The sequence below is a fragment of the Triturus cristatus genome, chromosome 3_1 (genome assembly GCF_964204655.1).
Source record: "Triturus cristatus chromosome 3_1, aTriCri1.1, whole genome shotgun sequence".
Lineage (NCBI taxonomy): Eukaryota > Metazoa > Chordata > Amphibia > Caudata > Salamandridae > Triturus > Triturus cristatus.
In genome coordinates this window covers 1,001,358,218-1,001,378,470 of record NC_140583.1, presented here as the reverse complement: position 1 = coordinate 1,001,378,470, position 20,253 = coordinate 1,001,358,218, and the positions used below count along the sequence as shown (strand labels likewise).

The following is a 20,253-nucleotide window of genomic DNA, read 5'->3' as shown; positions in this document are numbered from 1 at the left end:
CATGTTACCTCAAGTATTGGCTTCCAATTCGAATTTGTCATGGGACGTAGTCACTGCTTGCCAAATTGCATGCGTGGAAGAATTAGATGTGCAATAAAGTGAAATGACATCTCATACTTGAGACATGTCCCATGTGTTAAGTGAAGCTAGGCCCCCACACCCTTGCTCGCTGATACCTGGGTCCCGGGTGGTTGGAGGTGCTGATGTCCAGGGGTGCCCCGATGAAATCAGCGCCCAAGCCCTTCGGTGACTCCTGGAAGGGCAGCTTCAGCATGGTGCAGATTCCTGCAGGGCAGGCCACGGTCTCAGCACTAGGGGGCACATTGAGGGGAGTGCCCGAAGCGGTGCGATAGGGGGCAAGAGGCCGGAGACCCCTTGGGCTCAGGAGGCCCGGTCTGTCAGAAGAGGACAGTGCAGTCTGAGGAACGGGGTCCCCTGCAGCACGCGCTGCTCCTCTGCCCCGACACATAGCTGCCAAGATTTCAGATTGCTTATGTGTGACATTTTTATAATTTCAGTGTAATTATGAGTGACATTCAACGACTATGAGTGACACTTTCTCGCGAGCAAAATCAAATAAAGAGGCAAAAATGGCCACGGCACTTGCCCCTCTCAACCATGCACACACCTCTGTCTCAGAACTTGCAAGGCTTCAATTTTTACCTGCGTCAGACTTGCAATGTGCATATTCTAGTGGTCGGAGTCGCAGATGGGACATTGGAGCAGTAGAATACAGAAGTCACTATCCACCACTGCGCCAAAAGGACAAAATTTGGAGATTGTATTAATCAATCGAAAATTGAATGAGATTAATGTAAAAGAATGCCTTTCTCATTTATTTTGCTTGAGCTGTGTGTTCTTTGGCCAGGCTGGGAAGGAGGGTCACGGGCTGCAGAAGCATGCAGGAACTGAAAGATGTGTTTAGAGCCAAGGTCGGACTGTTCTACAGGGGCAGTTAGCCAGTGCTGAAGGCCTGGTCTGCCAGGTCAGTGTGTGCGCTGGTTTTTTGTCTGCTTGTGGCCTGTTTTGTGGTCTGCTGTGCCGGTTTTCACTGTTGATTTGCCTGTTATTAACACAAACATAGCAATGTTTAAATTCATTATGTTTTCTATTCCTTGCAAAATACTTGTATGACGTGTATGAGTGAAACCTGGCACTATTTGGAAGCATGGGTCTCGTTCACTTATTGAAGCACTTTTACTTTGATGCCTGTGCCCAATGTCTGTCCCAGTCTGACTCTGGTCGAAATGGACAGAGAATCACTGGCAGTGTGATCTCTCCTCGCTGGGAAGTGTGAATTAGTGTTAATTATCCAGTTTCTGCAGGCCTAGACAGATAGTGGGGAGAGGAGTTGGCCTAACGGCGCTCGACCTCGGACCTGAGGAACTGGGTTCGAGACTCGGTAACGACGCTGAACATCCTGTGATTCTGGGCAAATCACTTAATCTCCCGTGCCTAACAAAAACAATGGATGTGTGTCCTCATGTAACTTAACTGCTATCTAAAGCGCTCTGATACCTGATTGGATTTGGGTCAAGTTCCCGCTATATAAAACTCTGCAAAAAAAAAAAGTAATAAAATAGTGACACTCGCAGGCCCACGTGTGCCCCCTCCAAAAACAGCCATCCACAGCAGCACGACCTTTTTAATAGCGGAAGAAACAAGACACCGTTAAACCCGACCCCTAATAAGAGAAGCTCCACAGTAACACGTTATTGAAAATGCAGAAGGAGGCCTGAGCCTGCAATGGGAGGGGGTTATTGTTAAACAAATAGGCATTTTTATTATAAAAAGAATCATATCTACCAACTAAAGGGGGTATAATGAGGTCAGCACACCTGCTGCCGGTAGCTCTGTGAGTGGGACGGGGAGGGGGCGGACTCACCCAGCCCGTCCTGCTCTTTGCTTCTCTCCGAGGGTGTTGTCTCGATTTTACTCCGTGTTTTTTAAGGCTCGAGTCTGCAGGACTAATGGGCCCTTTTTCTGTCATCGAACAGAGAGCTGGACAGCTGCGAAGAGAAGCAGCCTCACTCTGCCTGTATCTCCGGCTCCCGCTCTCTCCTTTCGACCGGCCCGGCTCGGAAATAATTATTTGCTGGCAGGGGGGCAGCCATAGAAAATTTAGCCCCACAGCAACAGGCGGCCTGGCAGCCGGTGCAATCAGTAGTGTTGCCTGCCAGCCAGCCGAGCACCATGATTCTGGTGCAGCCCGCAAACCAGCGAGCACTGCAGCCAGCCTCTACCTCCAATTTCCCTACAAAATGTAACTCTCTCCCCCCTTCCGGCGCCAAGGCCAAGTTGTTACACGCGGCTCCTCCCCGTGCCTCGCCTCTCCAGTTCTGAACTTCATGGCACTTTGTCTCTCTTTATACTGCCTGTGTCCCTAGGTTTTGCTCAACCATTAACCCCCTTTTAAACTGTCGGCGTTGCTGGCTGCTCCGTGGCTGCAGAGGGGGCCCCTGGAGCGTGGGGCCCCCCGCACCGCGGGGGCTGCGGGGGGCCTGTGTTACGCCCCTGACTACAGCTACGATATGACATGAAAATCCATGTTAGAATCATGTGCCATCAGTTTACCTCTCCAGTATGATCTCCTGGCCTTTTAAAATTGCACCAAGAACCTATTCTAATGTGCTAAAAGGCCGCGGCTTGCACACTATTTTGGGAGCGGTGGGCACATCTGCAGTGGCTGTTTCTGAGCAGCCAGTCCGTCACTGCATAATCTCTTCACAGCGATAGGTATCATAAAAATCAATTTGTGCATCTCGACTCTAAAGAAGTGCTCTTTAATTGACAAATTCGGGTGTTCAGAACGCTCGAGTTTGACAATTAAAGATCACTTCTTTAGAGTCGAGATGCACAACTTGATTTGTACGCATATCTTTCGCTGTGAGTAGATTATGCAGGGACGGACTGGCTGCTCAGAAACTGCCACTGCACATGTGTCCACCGCCCCCAAAATAGTGCCGCCTGGGGCGGACCGCCCCCACCGCCCCCCCCTAGCTACGCCAGTGGAAACCAGTGTATACATCAGAAAAAAAGTGGGGGCAACATAAGTGCAGATCCTGCTCTCCTACAACAATAGATCATGCATTGCAGCCAGGTAGAACCGATGGGGCATGTACTGCTACCCCGGTGAAGTGCCAAACCTCACTGCATGGCTTTATGATAAATATGCCCCTTAGCGTTGGCTGTTGGTATGCAGCGAGTAGTAGCAAAGTCAGAACTTTTTGCAAGTGGTCCATATCATTTTGCTTTATGCCAATACTTTGAAAAGTAAACTGGAGACACCCTGCTGGAAAATAAAATGCACCGCATCTGCACCATGCAGGTAATCCATGAACATACACATTTGAATTTGTACACTTAATTTGCTTTTATTGTGAGATAATGTATTAATTGTATACATGAATAATTTTGCTGCAGATAGATTGCTGCAGTATGCCATATCAGTCATTTCGGATAGAAACTCAGGGATGGACAAGACAAGCATGTAATGGATCATTGGTAGATATATGTTTGCTGGCCTTCTTCAGGGTGAGTCTTTCCAAGGTCTTAGTTTATGTAATCCACGAATGTGTTAAACATTTGGAAATATGTTTCTCTTTAGAAAAAACTCAAGTGAAGTCATAAATGACATCACTTACAAATTTTACCATCATGCACAACAGAAATTTATATAAACTTAAAAAGTTCACAGATCCTAAACCCAGGGTGTTTTGTGATACACCTGTCGGACGGCTCAGGAGGGGAAATAACCTGATACTTCACTATTGGTGGACAGATTGTACTTTGGGCTAGGCCTGAGTTTAAAATAAAGAGTTAGTGATATTCGCAAAGATGGCAAGTTTCAGCAGAAGAGCAATTTATTTGTCATGCCTTTTATAAAATTCATTATTTTCCCAAAATTGGAGTTTAAAAAAACTAGAAAACTTGGGTAAAAATGTAAAATATTGAAGACTAAAATCCAGTTTATGCTGTATATAGTGCAGATGTCCTACAAAGAAAACGCAGAACCAGAATACATAGTGTTTGCAGAACTTTCAGTGCAGAATGTTTAACCAAATTCTGCCCATTCTGTTGGTAGACAAAAATGCCAGTCTGACCTACTTAGAATATTAAACATGAATATGTGTATGCTATTTATTTAGCTACAAAAGACATGATTTGCATTTTATATGCAAGAAATAATTCACTGCCAGGTAATTAGATGATGTAATGGGTTTTTGAGATTGGAAATCCAACAAACAAATTCTACAATATTATTGCATCCTTCTATTTCTGTATGGTATCAATCCCCTCAGCCTCTTAAGAATTTGCTCATAAGGTGCACAATCTACATCAATAACTTTGATTCTATTCGGATTAGAAACACAATCTTCTTCCAATTGTCCCAGACCCACGCCAGCCATTGGAGGTATCCAGGCAGTATCGTACTTGCTGTGCCAGGTTTTCTGAAGGGGATGCTCCTTCCTGTCTATTCTTATAACTTTTCCGACATTGACCCTTACTCTCAAGACCACATTCTGCCCTCTCAATCTCGGGGGATAGCTCTTTGCTTTCTCAAACTGTCTGCTTACATACACCCCCTTTCCCAATGTGCCATCACTTGATCTTTTGAATCCATCTCTGATGATTGATTCAGCATCCTCCACGGAGGTCCCATGAAACATCACGTAGAGCTTCCCGTCAGAGGGCACCACAGCACTTTGCAGTGTGACATCCACGTAGCCTTCTGAGCTTTCCTCTGCCCAGAGGTCTTCCACTGCATTTGGTAAGTGACTCATTGTGCTCACTGTGAAAGATTATCATAAAGAAACAAACTATTAGAACCATCTGCAAACTCCAGAGGGAGCTTCCCATCAGAAATGTGACCAAATTACAAAGAGAATGAGCGTGATTGAAAAATTGGAAGTAGGAAAAGGTGACATCTGCCCCTGTAAAGTTACATGTATATTTGGAGCAAATTGAGGATTTTGTTATGAAGACAAATATAATTCTTCTCTACCACAGTTAGGTGTGTAAGTTTATCCATATACAAAATGTTAACTTGGATTATAATTCTACATATTAAAATGGAACTCAAATGTAAATTTACTCGATTACTGTTTTTGCTTTGTTTGCTTCTTCATGGGGTGGGGGAGTATTATATCCTGTAGAGAAGCATTTCCCCTACACACCCATTACTTTTGTGGGTTTCTTTCCTTATTGGCATCTTAAACACACATGTATTCTGTCCTTTGACAGGAGTACACTTGCAAGTTGTTTCAGGTTAGAAAATTATCAGCATTTTTTGTGAAGGTTGTCAAATCTACAAGTTTGTGGTGGTTAACCAACTTTATGTAAGTGAACCCATCCAGAAATATCCACAAACCCTCCTAGAGACATGGATTTGTTGAAAAGGAAGTGAAATGTTCAGTTGAGTGACTGGTAAGGCTTGGGAGGAAGGGGGTGGATGTCATATGTTTTAGTGTGAATGAGAAAGCTCTGCATGAGGATGTGAGGGGTGGTTTTTATCCTCATCACAGGAATTTAAAAGACAACTGGATAGAGTACCTGAAATTGGTTCTTATTCTCCAAGTCTGTGCTATGAAACACCAGGCAATGGCAGGGTTCGAAATTCTCAACAAACACGGGCAAAGTCAATAGGTGTGGGTTTAATGTACTGATGTATGCAGTGTAAGCACCGGAATACCAGATACATTTTGGAAACGAAAGTCAGTTTAACTTAACTAAAGCCACGTTTTTGTTTCTATGTGACATAAAACTTACATGGCAAGGGATCCTTCATATCTTCCTTCCTTCAACAAAAAATTCAGTCTGGTGGTAAGCCACTAACACATAGTCACACTTATCATACAGTGTATAAAAATAATACAACCATGTACAATTCTTTAGGGTGCACGAGTGCCGGGGATCTACCACTACTATCCCCTAAAGCAAGACAAACAAACATTGTCTCTAACAAAATTATTATTGTGTGACTCACAAACCTACAGTAGATGTCCAGGCAAAGTCTGAAACAAGAGTCCAACCAAAGAGAAAACCCTTAGGGAAAGATATAAATCTATTACAGGGACTATGAAGTCACACAATGTTTCAATATTCCGAGACTGAAAAGGTACATGCATTTAAACAAATGAATACCAGTCTCTTCAAAAAGGGTGCTAAGGTGTGCAAACCCTCCAGAAGGGAAAAGGTTACATTTCTGCTTGCTGTTCAACAAATATACAGGCCCATTTGGGAAAGCTTTCTTCTTTTTTTCCTGGTCTCTCAACTCTGACCAGTTTCCACTTCCCTCCTGCTACGGCACATGACCGGTCCAAGCAATCTACTTTAGCACCAGGAGATACTTTTGGTGACAAAGCAGTGAATACGATCATATCTAGCTTAGCATAACCCCAAGAGAGGGTGAAGCATAGTATCCCAAGGAGGGAAAAGTTGTGTCTCAAGATTGAACTACAGTTTAACATTGAATTGTATTCTATTTACATGTATATAGCATTTACTACTCTTGGTAAGGCATTAAAGCGCTTTATGGCGAGTTGCACGCTCCTCTGGAGCCAAAGTTAGTGGTTAGACCAGTGCTTTTTGAATTTTAAGGTTAGTTTTAGACTCAGTGACTTAATTGTCAAAGGTCTTCTGATTGGTCCAGATTACAGGCAGAAAAAAGTTATTTTGCTTACAGAGGAGATGGATTCTGTCTTGGTGACCTGGTGCTGCAAGTAGTGCCGAGTTGTAGAGATTGACTTGTCAAACTAAGGAAGAATGAGACATATTAGACCAAGATGAATTCAGCCATCAAACTCAGACACTTCAGTAACGGTGGGCAGAAGGTTTTCTACTTACCAGGAGTTTCTTAAATCATATAACCGTTCCTCCTGGTGAGTAAAATTTCAGATTGCTGCTGAATTACAACAAACTCTCCCTACCAAAGTAAAATAAAAAAAGGCATAAAATGTGAAATGTATATTACTCTTTATTAGCAGCACACCTTTATTCTCTGCAGCCTGAGAGGTGTTAAAGGAGGAAGGCGAGAAAGGCAGGTGGAGGAAGAGTGGAGGCGGACAGGCCATCATGGCTAGAGGGGCAGTAGAGGGACGGGCAATGCAGGGGTGATGGCAGAAGTGACAGAAATGCAGAGGAATGGCCAAAGGTGAGGGTAGCTGAACCAAGTCAAGGGACGGAGAAGAAGAAGAAATAGAGGGAAGAAGGTAGATGCAACATGATGGCAGTAATAGAGATCTGAAACTGTCCCAAGGTGTGCAGAGTTCATCCAGTCTTGGTTTTACTTTGCATTCTGGTATATGTAGTTTTGTAGATTAAAGTATAAATATGTCAAGCAGTGGCGTAACGAAAGTTGAAGGGGCCACCCTGCGAGGTACACCGAGAGGACCCCGCTCCGGATTTAATCCGGAGCTCTCTGGCGTGAGTACAGGGCTGAGGGGGCCCCCCTGCAGCACTGCGGGGGATACGGGGGCCTATGTTACGCCCCTGATGTCAAGTACCAAACGAGGCCTTGGCAGAGTCAGTAGGTCTGGTATTAGCTTCTTTTTTGGCCTTTTGGCTTTGTCAATACCTGCTTTGTTTTTAAAAGTTTTTGCAAATGTTATTGTCAGGGACGCCACAGAGCCCTCATAAAACTAAATAAAATGTCTAAAAGCACAAATATATTTTTCGTCTCAAAAGGCACACACTGGCATAGTAGTCCCTGGCACTGAAGGGAACTACTCTGTATGTGGAAGTGCTCCTTTTGAAAGGGCAGAATGCCGTCACTCAATGTGAAGTTACTCAATGACCCTTTGCTGCATGCTATATCCTGTAGTGGGCAGACCACAAAGGTGAATTACAAAAAAACAGACCAATGGATGAAGAGGGCTGACTGAAAACACATTTAAATAAGTATACGATACATACAATTTTAGTAAAATAAAAAGGTCTTGGTTAACATTAGATTTATAAAGCAGGAGTAGAAGAGCTAATTTACCTAACGTGACTATTTAAAATATCCGATGGAAGAGGGTTGGATGGGGGAGGAGGAGTGTGCGTGGGAGGTGGAGGGGAAGAAATGAAGAAACAGAAAGAGATACTAAGAGATAGAAAAAATGAGCATGAGAGAGGAAAGAATGGAGAGAGGGCTCTAATGAAATGGAAGGGAGAGGAAATGTGATAAAAAGACAATGGAAGTGAAGTAGGGAGAAATGTGAGACAAAGAAGGGAGACAAGGAAAAGGAAGCAAGAAGGTGGGGTGAATAAAGAAAGGATGTGATGTGCTGAAGGGGCAAATGTGCTTGAGGACAGAGGGCCCGATTCACAGAAGTAATCTGAGACAAAATCCTAAACTTACTACTTTTGGTACTCACAGAAGGCATTTAGAAGTAGTAAAGTTAGGATTTTGTCTTGAGTCTGTCTTAAGTCTTTCTTAAGTCTGTCCTAAATTTGTCTTAAGTTTGTCTTAAGTCTGTCCTAAGTCTGTCCTAAGTCTGTCTTAAGTCTGTCTTAAGTTTGTCTTAAGTCTGTCTTAAGTCTCTCCTAAGTCTGTCTTAAGTCAAACTTAAGACAAAATCCTAACTTTACTACTTTACTAAATGCCTTCTGTAAATACCAAAAGTAGTAAGTTTAGGATTTTGTCTCAGATCAGTTCTGTGACTCGGCCCCACAGAGATTGCAGGAATTAAGGGAAGAAAGTGTGAGGCAGTTAGCCGGGGGAAGCAATGTGAAGTTTTAGAGGTATCAGATGTGAGTAACTTATCCAGTCCAGGTTTTATTTTGCATTCTAAGTTTTGTTGTTTCACATTTGAAATTTGAAATGCAGGATTACATTCACCAGATTGCAAAAAGAGAAACACAGAAATGAATGAAGAACCTGCTGTTGCCATGGAACAACTAGGCACCTCGAGGAAAGGAGAGAGAGAGAGAGAGAGAGAGAGAGAGAGAGAGAGGAGAGAGAGAGAGAGAGAGAGAGAGAGAGAGAGAGATAGCGCACAAGAGAGAGAGAGTCAGAGAGAGAGAGACAGGAAGTAGGAGAGGAAGATGCCGATGGAAGGATTTAAAAAAGACAATAACAGTAGAATGAGAGGGAGAGAGAAAGGATAGGAAGGAAAATGACAAAATGATAAAACTTACTTTGACTAAGAGAGGTGAAAGCTGAAAGGCAGGGACAGGCAAGAAAGTAAAAGGGAGTAAAGGTGAAAGGGGGTGGGGGGCAGAGAGGAGACATGGGCAGGTTAATTTGACTTCTTACCCCACATTTGTACTAAAGCCCTAATTCCTACCTCCATATGCGCCTCATCCCAAAAGTGCTAGTTGCCCAGTACAAGAAATGGACCATTTAACCTGAACCAATACCAGTCCAGGATTACTTAGATAGATTCACCTTCCAGAATCCCAGCACTTCCTGTACCCCTCTGCCAGCCTTTATGCAGGCACCTGCTCCCCCATTATGAGTCCGCCAAGGACAGACACTGAACATCTCCACCCTCCTCAGTAACAGCCCCCCAAAACAACCAGGGCACAAGTCCTAAAAAAAGAAGTGGGGGGACACTCCAAGTTAGGTGGTGTCACCGGAAGTGACGTCACAACAGGAAGTGATGTCACGAAAGGTGGCTTGCACCATCAGACTCATTGCCTCCCCTCGCTCACCCCTTAGATGCGATTGCATCTGAGAAGCCAGCGTGTTAGCAGCGTTCTGAATGAGCTCCGATCATGACACAGAGAGGCCAAAGAGTGAATGCGTGGCTCCATTTGCTCCAGCTATCAAGCTCTCAAGTTTTCCACTGTCATGCGGGTGATGACAGCCAGTCCTGGTTTTACAACTCTCCTTGCTTTGCGTTATGCATAATATTATAATAGTAATAATGCAGGTAAAATTACAATCGCACGGATCTCTCGAGTCACTCGGTAAAGGGAGATGAACGGGGCGGCCGTGCGGGCAAGTAACGCCATAATTGAAATTCCAGCTTTTGGGCAGGGGGGACGGCATCCACCTGGTAAAAATCCGGTAAAATAAGTGGGGGGACGCCGTCCACCCGCGTGGTACCCCGACTTGAGCCCTGAACACAACCCGTGCTGCCCCTGCCCCAGTTCTCCATTACTATCCCCAGACTCCAGTCTCGCCAGTATTAGTCCTATATTAATTACCTCCTCGCCTCATCCCCTCACCCAGTGTCCCGTGCCAGCTTTGCTGCATCCTTCCTTCCTCTTCAACTACCAGACTCCATGCACAGCCGCTCTCTGCTGCATTCCCATCAGCAGTCTGTGTATCTCCTCCACAGCAGCACTGCGAGCCTCCATGCATTGACACTTCTGCAGCACCAGCCCCACTATATCCCCATTCACCCCTGTGCGCCCCAGAATCCGCCCCAATCCCACTCTGTGTGACTCCCCCCCACTGCACTAAACCTTTACCCACAAACCCACATCTGTCTGTTCAGAGCCTTTCTCACATTGACACGTCACATAAAACTAACTCGTGTGATGTCACTTCCTTCCATGTCATTCCTGTACCGTCACTTCCTGTGAGGTCACACATCAAAGGCAACGCCTCAAGTGTGAGCTCTCAGCCGTAGGAGATCAGGGAATTCACATCTCTGTACACATTATGTGCTCTATTCTGCATTTGATGATAGCTTCACATCTACATAAACCAATCAGGAGATGGCTTTGTAAATAGCGCTTAATTTTACATTTCCAGCGATTTCTGTACAAGCTAGTGATGAGGCAAACCAGTCTCTGGGGTATTATTATAGAGACTACTTTACTGGTGTTCTGAATTTTTCTTTAAATCATTGGCATGGTGCTCGAATGGGTCAATATAAATAGCCTTCAATTTTAGATTTCAAGCAAATCTTCCATACGGTAAAACCATGCAAATCAGTCCTATGTTCGAAGGAAATACATATATCGAAAAAGTATACGTCTGATTATATTAAGAACAATAAATGAAGGCAGATTGAAAGGGAACCTCGCCCAGATCAAACACACGGTCGGAAAGATGCTCGATCTACGTTACCTGTGGCAACCCAGTGCGTTCCTGTGGGCTGCTCCTCTGCTGCTCAACACCAGACAAGGACCACAGCTGAGTCTTGCCCTGTTTGGGGTGGTAGGTGAGTCTGCACGCGCAGGTGGTTCTGTCACAGTCCCTTAGTCTTCTCCAGGTATGAGCAGAGCTTCACAATCACAGTGTCACCAAAACACCTTCTAAATGGGACAGACACACATCCACAACCTTTGACCCAAGCTCACCTTGTACATTAATGTAAAGTGCACGCGCTCTTCCCTCACGCATCTTCCCTCCATTACCCACTTAAGCGCGCGACCTACGCCAGGATTGGAAAGGGGGGGCTCTTGGCCCCCCTGCCTGCATGGCAGTGCGGCGACCTCCCCCGGACTTCTTGGTGGTGGGGCGTGTCCACTGGGGCGCGCCCTACCACCGATTGGCTGCCTACGTGACCCGGATGTCGTTAATCGACGTCCGGGTCAGAGGGGAGGGGGGGCGGGCCACTGGGGGGATAAAGAGGCGGGGAGCGCCCAGGTGACCCCCTTGTTGCCTGGACGCTCCCCCACAACGGACGTGCCCCGGCGTTCAGGGCGTTAAATTTTCTCTTTGTTTTTTCCCCCCTTGCAGGTGCGGCGATCCCGGACGGCGCGGTGAGGCTTTGGAGCTTCCAATCCCGCGGTGGGTAGAGCGGAGGAAGGTAGCGGCACTGTTGCTGATCCGGCTCGGACAATTGGAATAACACGGATAGAGGTGCGGCGATGACGGACGGCGCGGAAAGACGGCTTTGGAGCTTCCAAGCTCGCGGTGGGTAGAGCGGAGGAAGGTAGCGGCACTGATTCCTGATCCGGCTCGGACAATTTGAAGAATACGGATAGAGGTACAATCGAGGCAGCGGGTTGAGGCGGCTGCCAGCGCCAGCGGAGCGATTTTCCCGAACACTCTCGGGGGGCGATTGGGGGGGTCTGAACCACGTAGTGAAGCGCGCTCGTGTGCGGTGACCAATACAGTAGCAAAAAACGAAGAAAAGCGCAGGCATTCTGTATTTGAAGGCTGGAACCGTAGCTCAGCGGCAGTGTGGTTAGCCTTTGGTATTGCAGGTCCCTAAGAGGCAGGGGTTCAATCCCCAGCAGTGGAAGCAAGGTCATCTCTGAAGGGCAAAATCTATAGCAATCGTTTTATTTTGTTAGGCAGGTAACAGGTGCCTTGACTCACAACAGAAAGTGAATTTCCTTTGTTTAGCCTTATACTCCACGCTATCATAAATTGTGTGATTGCTACGGTGGGGGGAACAGCTAAGGGCAGGGGAGGGGTGGTTAAAGAAGGTCCAAGCTAGCTTTCACCAACTGCTTGTGAGATTGCTGGGTGGGGGGCAACAGCCAAGGACAGCGGGGGGGGAAGTTAAAGTTTAAGCTACATACCTTTGTCTGAACGTGGTGCAGTCCGCTTTCACCGGCTGTTTGTATTTAACACTAGAATGTATTAATGCATTCTCTATTTTAGGCACGGTAAGGCTGCATTCCTGTAGCACACGTAGCGAGCGGAGTGGCGGACATCAGTGTGGTCGCGGGCGAAATTCCGGCTGAGAGTGCGCCGGATCTTGAACGGTAAGAGGAGAGCGGGGGGCTCGCATTGCATTGCTTCTGGTAGCCGCCGGGTGGGTCTACGTTAGAGTTTACTCACCCCTGACAAACCGGATAAGCCGGGGCGTTGCGGTTACGGTTGCATGGTGCTTACAGCCCCCTGTATATCCTCCATCTGGTGAAGGTAACAAGCGTACTTACGCCTGTATTAGGGTATTAGTGTAGGGCGGTGCTCCCAAGTCATGCCGGGGTCGATGGGTGGTGAAGGGGGGTCCAGGATGGAGGCTATGATGCAGGCCATGATGCAGGAGATGAACAGCATTAATAGGAGATTGAGTAAGGTGGATGAATTGGAGGCCCGCATGAATGAAAGGTTTACTGATCCCCCAGTCTCTCCAGGCAGGCCCGCGCGGCAGCGGAAGGCACCTTTGTCAAGAGGGGATTTTGTTAGCCCGCCCAAGACGTCTAAGGCCAAGAAGCGCAGGTGCAGTGCCCCAGCCCCAGTGGTACCGGTTTCGATCCCACCCGCACCCGCGGTTCCGGTAGCCCTTATACCTGTGCCGGTAGTCCCAGCGCCCGTTACACCGGCTCCTGCCATGCCGCCGGCGCTACCTCCTGTGGGGCCTGCTTCCCCGCCCGTGCTACTGATCCCAGTGCCGGGTCTGCCGCCGCCGGTCACTCCGTTGCCTGCCATACCAGTGCCACCGGCCATGCCCCCTGGGGCGACCGTAGTCCCAGCAGATAACCCAGACTCGGTCCCGCCTGAATTGGTATCTCAAATAGCGGCTTTATTGCCTTGGCTACAAAAGGGGGGCGTGTTACCAGCGTCGTCAGATCATGCAGCAGAAGCAGCACAGTTGGTAGAAAAGATTAAATCAGCAGTGGCAGCGGATAGAGCTGCGGTTCCCCCCTCTTCTTCACTTGCAGGTTCCAGCCCCGCCCAACCGAAGGCAGATGGTGGTCAACCGGCCGCGGCGCAGGAAAATGGTAAGGAGGTGGCCCTGCCTCTCTTGGGTGATGGGTCATTGCCCTCTAGGAGTGAGAATTTGGCACAACATGTGTCCCAGGCAACGAAAGAATTGATTTGGGCGGGAAAATATATTTACATTTTTTCATTGCTACTGGATCACAGGGAGATGGAACAGGCAAAGACACTAAAGGAGTGGATGTATCCAAGTGAATGGAGGGCACAGTGTGCTAGATTTAGGGTAGAGGAAACTTTGCTCAATTGGGTTAGGGCTTTCGCAGTATTCACGACCATCATGGCCGAACGGCCTCCTAATGTGCAGGCGCCATTGGCTTGCTACCAGAGTAGGATTGTGGGGTGGAGCGAGCAGTACCCGGGGGATGCCTGGAAGGAGTATGATGTCAATTTCAGGAAAGCTAAGGAATTTGACACATCATTGACATGGGACAAGGTTGACTCTGTGTCATGGCATAGGCAGTTCTCAGGGAGCTCTGCCCCACTGCAGTCCACCAGTGCGGTCAGGGGGTACTCCACCAGACCTCAACACCCCTTTCGGGCGGCTCAGGGGAGCGAAGTCCCGGGTAGGGGTAGGGGGGGAGGTATGAGAGGAAAGGGGTGTGTTGGGATTTTAATAAGCGCACCTGCACGAGGGCCCCTGGCACCTGTAAATTCAGACATGCATGTTCAGTCTGCGGTCATCCCTCCCACCCCGAGTCATCTTGCAGGTCCAAGCAGGGCAACCACAGTCAGAGGGGGAGGGGGAAGCCAGTGTAGTTCAGATATTCTGGATATCCCAACCCCTATAGATGTTTTGGCAATGATCCCTTGGTTGAATAGGTACCCGAATCACACAGCGGCCACTCTACTGCAGGAAGGTTTTTCTCAAGGTTTTAGGATCCCGGCAGGGGGCTACACAGGTAGCGCACATTGCAGGAATCAACTGTCGGTGCAACATAACCCCGCAGTGGTGGCTGCTAAGATTAGCAAGGAACTGTCCCTGGGTAGGATAGCTGGCCCTTTCCAGAAGGTGCCTGTCCCCGATTTTGTGTGTTCTCCACTAGGGGTAGTACCCAAAAAAGAGAAAGGGGAGTTCCGATTGATCCACAACCTGTCGGCACCGAGAGGTGCGTCACTGAATGATGCGATTGATGAGGGGATTTGTAGTGTAAAGTATGCCTCATTTGACCAGGCAGTTGATTTATTGCGGGCGCTGGGGCCAGGGGCATTGATGGCAAAATCAGACATAGAATCTGCCTTCCGCCTCCTCCCAGTCCATCCTCTGGACCACCATCTCTTAGGTTTCACTTTCGATGGCAAGTTCTATATGGATAAATGTATGCCCATGGGCTGTTCTATCTCATGTGCTTACTTTGAGGCGTTTAGCTCATTTTTGGAATGGGTCATGAGAGAGGTGACGGGCCACCGGCAGGTTATGCATTATCTGGACGATTTCCTTTTCTTAGGTGCGGCGGGATCTCAGGAGCGTGCTTGGGCGTTGCAGGAATTTTGCGTGCTCATGCGGGCTTTTGGGGTCCCGCTAGCGCCGGGGAAGACGGTGGGCCCATCCACCTGTTTGGAATTCCTTGGTATCGAAATTGATTCAGTGGAAGGATGCTTTAGGTTACCCATGGCTAAGGTATCTAGCTTTAGAGCAGCCCTACGTCAATGCCTACGCAAAGACAAGGTTACATTGCAACAGCTACAGGAGGTGGTGGGGCAATTGAATTTTGCGCTTCGGGTCATCCCAATGGCACGCCCTTTTTCACGCTCTATTGCCCAAGCTATGAAAGGGCTACGGGAGAAACATCACCACACGAGGTTGTCATCTGAGGTTCGCCAGGATATGCTTATTTGGATGGCATTCCTGGAGGATTTTAATGGCAGAGTAGTGTGGCCAGGTCCTCCCTCCACATCGGCGGAATTGTGCTTATGGACGGACGCTGCTGGGAGTACCGGCTTTGGCGCCATTCTGGGTACCAGGTGGGTCGCCCAGCGGTGGCCAGCAGAATGGAGGACACAGGGACTGACCACCAATATTGGCTTTCTGGTGCTCTTCCCGATATGGGTAGCATTGATGGTCTGGCCGGAACAATTATGCAACCAATCCGTGGTGTTCTGGTCGGATAACATGACGGTTGTGGAATGCATAAACCAGCAGGGGGCACGCTGTCCATTCATACTCCGTATACTGAAGGAGATTGTGTTGCAATGCTTAAAATGGAATGTGGTTTTCAGAGCCAAGCATTTCCCTGGCGTCCTCAATAATGCAGCTGACTCCCTTTCTCGCTTTAAAATGCAGGTTTTCAGGGAACATCTTCCTGCAGCAGATCCCCAGCCGGCGCAATTCCCGGCAGTACTTTGGCAGATTGGTGCCCCAGATTACAGGACCTCGTGGTTGCTAGCTTAGCCCCCAGGACCAAGACAGCTTACGAAGGGGCGTTTTTGTCTTACCAGGCGTTTTTGGGGCAGGAATGGGAGGCTAGGTGGGCCCAGGAGGACAGCTTTGCAGCTTACCTAGAATCGATGCACAGGGAAGGGCGCTCAGTGGCGACTGCGAACAGACATAGGGCGGCGGTCTCCTTCTTTGCGCAGGGTAAGGGTATGCGAGATCCCACTAACACCTTTCTGGTGCGCAAGGCCTTGAGGGGTTGGTGCCGTTTACAGGGTTACCGGGGCGATAGGAGAAGGCCCATTGGACTGGCACGGCTGACGGCCTTATTGGGGGCGCTGCACAGTGTTTGTAGCTCCCAGTGGGAGGTTATCTTGTTCAAGGCGGCATTTTCCCTGGCCTTCTATGGGGCTTTGAGGGTTGGGGAGTTAGTTGCTGGGTCAAAAGCTGATAGAGTGGGCGGACTACGGTGGGCCGGTGTGGAGATCAGGGAGGACGTTATGAGAATAACAATTCAGAGATCGAAAACTGATCAGGACTCTCGGGGTCACACCATAGTGCTCCACCGGGCGCGGGCCAACCACTGCTGCCCGGTTTCTCACGTGGAGGCTTTCTGCAGGCAGCGGGAGTGCACGGCGGGGGACACACTGCTGTGTCACGCCGATGGTACACCATTGACTAGGTACCAGTTTAGGCGAGTCTTGGAGCTAACGGTCAGTCTGGCAGGGTTCGATCCAAGGGAATTCGGCACCCACTCATTTAGGATTGGGGCAGCAACTGAGGCAGTGGCGAGGGATCTCTCAGTGGAGAATGTGAAGACACTGGGGAGATGGTCGTCTGAACGTTACAAGAGTTATGTACGAATTGACATGTTGTGACAGGATGGTGCTCACGCCCGGTATGTTTCTGGTTTTTTGCAGTTTCTCAAACCTGTCACGCAGGGGAGGAACTCGTCACCGGGCGCCAACGACCGACATCGGCACAGCACGGAGGACACAAGGAATTGGTGACTTGGATTGTGGGCCACTCTTATGTTAGGCGTGCGGAACATGTTTTTCTTTCAGGAGACCGTAGGACGAGTGCAGCGCAAAAGGGGTTTGATATATCATTTTTCGGGAGGGGGGGTTTATGCCTCAGCCAGTTTCGGAATTTTTTCCAGGGACTCTTAGCTCAGCAGCTGCCCCCCCGTCAGTGGTGATACTTCACCTGGGGGAGAATGATTTGGCGAAATTGGGGAGGCGCGTGCTTATTGAGGAGATCATTGTGGGTGGCCAGGGCTTGCCCGGGTTCCACAGTAGTTTGGTCTCAACTTATCCCTCGGTGGCAGTGGCAAGGGGGGGTCTCGATCAGGGCGTTGAATCACTCGGTACGGAGGGTCAACACACAGTTGGACAAATTATTTCGGACCCCCCAGTTGCAGACGATTCCACATGGGTGTATCTGGGGCGAGCATTTTTACTTGAGGGACGGGGTGCACTTGACGGAGGCAGCGAACGTCTTGTGGTCTAATAATGTCTGGGCCTGGTTGGAGGGAGTTGCAAAATAAGCGCGCTCCTGGTTTAGGTCTAGGTAAAGGGGGAGGCCAGATCGTCGGTTAACAATGCTGGCCTGTGGCGGTAAGGTCATGACCGGTGAGCAACTATTTGAAGGTCTGAGGGGGCGGGCATCATCCTACGGAGGTGCCCGCCCAGGGGGAGGGGCCATTGGCCCCTCCTAGAACTTCAGGGGCAAGGTAACTGGTGCTTCAAAGGGGCGCGGGTTGGGGAGTCACGCTTTCCTTAGGCTGGTAGCCACCCCGCGCGCGCATACTCATGACGTCACCGGATGGCGCAGAGTAAGGGCCCTCCTTTAGTGGGTAAATGAAGTTCACGGCGTGGACCGGGTAATTACCGGGCCCGGCTGCGCATGCGCACACCTGTAGGGGAGGCGCAGCTAGTAGGACCTGACACCGGTTAGCGACCTTGCCATATGGCCCAGAAATGTTAGTATACAAAAATGCAGAGGAGGATGTTAGACTCGGTTAGGAAACAATCTGTATTAGAGTCTTTGTTAAGGATAGTCACTCACACCTGTTGACAATAATGTATCTAATGTCCTGCTGATTTTTGTATAACTGTTTATCATGCAAATTATAAAATTTATTGTTTTTGTACTTAATAAATACGGCCGGGGGGTCTCGCGACCTCCCGCCTTCCAAAGATACCACGTCTATGTGCTGTGTCCGGGGGTGGTGTGGTCATAGGGGGAGGGCGGTAGCCAGTCACTGACCATGTGGAAAGGGGGGGCTCTTGGCCCCCCCGCCTGCATGGCAGTGCGGCGACCTCCCCCGGACTTCTCGGTGGTGGGGCGTGTCCACTGGGGCGCGCCCTACCACCGATTGGCTGCCTACGTGACCCGGATGTCGTTAATCGACGTCCGGGTCAGAGGGGAGGGGGGGCGGGCCACTGGGGGGATAAAGAGGCGGGGAGCGCCCAGGTGACCCCCTTGTTGCCTGGACGCTCCCCCACAACGGACGTGCCCCGGCGTTCAGGGCGTTAAATTTTCCCCACCCACCATCCCTGGAGTACGTGGTTGATGTGTTGCTAGTCCGACTAGCGGACATTGGGCGCGGTAAACTGTTATGAAATGTTAGTTTCTGATGAGGTTTTCTTTTAGGACTTTCTCTCCCATTTTAGTGATCAATATTGTATTGTGCAGTTATGTTCTTGACTATGCTTTCTCGTAGGCCTTTTTCTCCCAAGGTAGTGAATGATACTGTATTATGTGTAACTGGTGCAGTCGTGTTTAGGCCTTTTCTTTCCCTTGTAGCTTTATGGTGTTATACATGACGTGTGATTTTAGTCAGTGTAGTTGTCCTTTAGAATTTTCTCCCATAGGTCGTCGTATTTATTAGGTATGGGGCATGCGGTAAGGTCATGACCGGTGAGCAACTATTTGAAGGTCTGAGGGGGCGGGCATCATCCTACGGAGGTGCCCGCCCAGGGGGAGGGGCCATTGGCCCCTCCTAGAACTTCAGGGGCAAGGTAACTGGTGCTTCAAAGGGGCGCGGGTTGGGGAGTCACGCTTTCCTTAGGCTGGTAGCCACCCCGCGCGCACATACTCATGACGTCACCGGATGGCGCAGAGTAAGGGCCCTCCTTTAGTGGGTAAATGAAGTTCACGGCGTGGACCGGGTAATTACCGGGCCCGGCTGCGCATGCGCACACCTGTAGGGGAGGCGCAGCTAGTAGGACCTGACACCGGTTAGCGACCTTGCCGTATGGCCCAGAAATGTTAGTATACAAAAATGCAGAGGAGGATGTTAGACTCGGTTAGGAAACAATCTGTATTAGAGTCTTTGTTAAGGATAGTCACTCACACCTGTTGACAATAATGTATCTAATGTCCTGCTGATTTTTGTATAACTGTTTATCATGCAAATTATAAAATTTATTGTTTTTGTACTTAATAAATACGGCCGGGGGGTCTCGCGACCTCCTGCCTTCCAAAGATACCACGTCTATGTGCTGTGTCCGGGGGTGGTGTGGTCATAGGGGGAGGGCGGTAGCCAGTCACTGACCATGAGGAACAGCACAGTGGTCGAGTACACACAACACCAAAATGCTTCTCACATGAACCGCACCACAATTGAACAATCTTACAACCAACTACACTCGCAAGACATAGCGTACCCCTCTGCCGCGCGATTCCACTGGGGTACCAAGCACTATATAACCACAGTACAATGTAGCGCTATCAATGGATAAGTACTGTCCTGTACTGAGTACCTGCACCTCTCTGTGATAGTGCAACGCTTTTAATGGGACAGTACCGGCACTTTTCAGGAGCAAACAGGTACTCTAACTTGTGAGTACCTGCACTTCTATATTCCCATTTAAAGCTATGGTCCAATGCAATCAAGCACCCACGGGTCACCTTGGGCTGTCGTTGTTCTTTAACATGTGTTTGTTGTTTCCTGCTCAAAACGCAGCTCTAAAGGGAGGCCAGAGCCAGATTACACTGAGGTTGATGCGAAATGTTTTAAGTGTAACAGAGCATTTTATAAAGAGAAACACTCACCCAAGGGAATGATGCGCAGATGTGCTTCAGAGGCGGCAACTCCTGCGTACTGTGCCCTTCCAGATGGGATACTTTTATCTTCGATTCTCCTGTCGGCTCCTCCCAGTGCTGATAGTTTCGTTTCTTTTCTTGGGCGTTATTACGAGGAATGCCAAGTTTCAGTATAACCTCTGTTGTTGAGGTAGGTAGATTTTGCGGTGTGGGGAGGTGGTTAGGAGAGAGAGTGAGTGCGTGCGTGTGTGTGTGTGTGTGTGCGGGTGGA

General features: G+C 48.8%; 1 long non-coding RNA gene across 1 annotated transcript in view; it reads right to left on the bottom strand.

Annotated features, from left to right (window-relative positions):
* Positions 1-20,034, bottom strand: part of LOC146861388 (uncharacterized) — a 95,099-nt gene extending 75,065 nt beyond the window's left edge. The window contains exon 1 of the long non-coding RNA XR_014978956.1: positions 19,992-20,034. This is a non-coding gene — a long non-coding RNA (uncharacterized LOC146861388). The remainder of the gene's footprint in view (positions 1-19,991) is intronic.
* Positions 20,035-20,253: the final 219 nt, after the last annotated feature.